The sequence below is a fragment of the Arachis ipaensis genome, chromosome B06 (assembly GCF_000816755.2).
Source record: "Arachis ipaensis cultivar K30076 chromosome B06, Araip1.1, whole genome shotgun sequence".
Taxonomy (NCBI): Eukaryota; Viridiplantae; Streptophyta; class Magnoliopsida; order Fabales; family Fabaceae; genus Arachis; species Arachis ipaensis.
The window spans coordinates 127,095,492-127,098,030 of NC_029790.2; the positions used below are offsets into that span (position 1 = coordinate 127,095,492).

Consider the following 2,539-nt stretch of genomic DNA (forward strand, 5'->3'; position numbering starts at 1 on the left):
GTCTTAATAAAAAAATAATTAAATATTATTAAAGGCTGATTAAAGATTGATTAGTGTTGTACAAGTAACCTTTTTCTTATTTTAATATACTTTCGGATTCGATTCTTAAGAACATGGTACATGTAACACGCTTGGAAGCCAATTTCCTATCTATCAAAAGATGAATTTCCACGTGAAAAATACACATAAATTCATAGTTAGGGAATAATCGTTGGTTGTTCCTATGAATTTACATCCAGTGGATAAAAAAAATGTCGACAAAAATTCTTTTACATTTTCGCATATTACAAGTGAGTAAAGTAGCAATCCTACACAGTACACACCACTGTGGTCTGTGTAAAGACCAATCCATTAGCAACGTCTGTTTTTTTCGGCTTGATCTTGGCAAGATGTGTTTAATATCCTTCTCCCACTAATGTATATTGGTCCTAGCCCATTGCCTTGTTTCTGTAAGAAGCCCATTACCTTGTTGTAAACCCCAAAGATCGTCTCATTATCACCCCCTTTTAACATCATCAAGAATCTCTTTCGAAAAACATATCTTCAAGAATCAGATTAGCTTTTTAGTTTTGTGTTTTTCTTAGGCCCGTTTAATTACCAAAAAGAAAAGCTCGTCTCAATTGTTTAGAGATTTCGAGAAATCTTAAATATACGGGAAAATTTTTGTGTTGGGAAGAAAAAAAAGATTTTTTTAAATAAATATAATAATTACTGCAAATGTAAAAAAATTCATATTTTTACCTTACATTACACATTTTATTTACAATAGGAATGAAAAAGGATATTCTCCAGTATAAAATTTTCCCACTATACGATGAACGCATTCTTTCGGCAGAAGAAGAAATTAAAATAAATATATAACATAAATAAAAATTCCACAATGGAGAACAACACAACTGGGATCCGTGGCGCAATGGTAGCGCGTCTGACTCCAGATCAGAAGGTTGCGTGTTCGATTCACGTCGGGTTCAAAACCCTTGGTCCCTCATATTTGTTTTTTTCCATTTTCTCTTGAGAGATATAAAAGCCAGCAACCTTCGATCTTGTTCAATCTTTAAAGCCATTTATTTTATCCTCTGCCAGCAACCTTCCATTTTTGTTCAGTCCTTAAAACTATTTATTTGTGATTCAATCAACGCATTTGTTAGTTGTTTACAGCCAAGTCTTACCACAACAACCACAGCGATAGACTCACCCTTATCAATGCTATATTTCCTTATCATTCAATCATGGGGGGGACTAGTACTCACTACTCACTAGTGTGTCCCAATTTAAACTCTCTAGATTCCCAAAATTCAACTCCTATACCTTCCTTTCCTCCCTTCACTTCCAAATTGCTATTAAGGTTAACATTTATTTTTGGTCTCAATAGTTGATTGTAGCAATTAGGTTTTGATGGAAAAAAAAAAAAAAACTTCCATAAGTAACAAATTTAAAAAGTCTTGGAAACCAAAATGACTTTCCATTTGTCTTTGGACTAAAAGTAACATTAACTATTCATTGTTAGTATGCGTAAGTATCATCCATACAAGTTTAATGTACTTCAAATATATAATATTTACCATCAAATACACGTGAACTCTACTTAAGGTAAGTAAACAATTAATACGATATTGCATAATATTATATACAATTATGCTATATAATCATATTAAAATACAAAATATATATTAAAAATGTATAAAATAACACATACATTTATATAACGGTTGATTTGATGACTAATTTTTACTATATACATAGTATTTTGTAATCCCATAACACAATTCTTTTGTGTTAAGTTGTTGCCAAAGGCAGAGCTCTAAATAATATTTTGTTGTTGCCACATTAGTAGAGAGGGAAGCAAAAGAAGGAGCACATACATTGAAAATGGAAAGAAAACGACAGAGAGAAGAGAGGGAAGGGGAAAATGGTGGAATGTCAATTGTCAACGTGGAGTCCACTCCATAAGTCCTCACTCATCACTCATCCATTCCCTTTGGTATTTTGGGTCCAACCAACAACAAATGAGTCACAGAGTCTCACAAACTTTGTGAGGTGGAGTTATTAGTGATTTTAACGACTAATACTAAGTCGTACAACAAGGATCAATGCACCATTCACACTCACAAACAAGGCACAAAACAAACGCTCTTTCTTCCCCCACTTCGCTCTCACTCCCTTATTGGATCCTTTATTTTTTAGTAGGAATGTTTATGGATCTAATCCGTGTGCATTTTATTCAAATCTAATATGAAAACTGCGAATATAGATCCGATTATTAAATCGGATCCGTTCCACGCGCTAATAAGATCGGATTGTGGATTTATCTGTATATATGTGGATTTGTAAAAATAAATAAATAAATAAATAAATATTTTTTTTATATTTTATTTTAATTAATAATTATTATATATGTTATATTATTTTAATTTTATTATTTAATAAAAATATATTTAATATTATTTTAAAAATAAATATATTTAAAAAATAGAAAAAAATTATTGATATTTTTTAATAAAAATATTTTTATATTTTGCAAATATATCCGATATTAGAT

General features: G+C 30.6%; 1 non-coding gene across 1 annotated transcript; it reads left to right on the forward strand.

The window, feature by feature from the left end:
• TRNAW-CCA lies at nucleotides 900–971 on the forward strand. The gene has a single exon. It is a non-coding gene; the product is annotated as a tRNA-Trp (tRNA).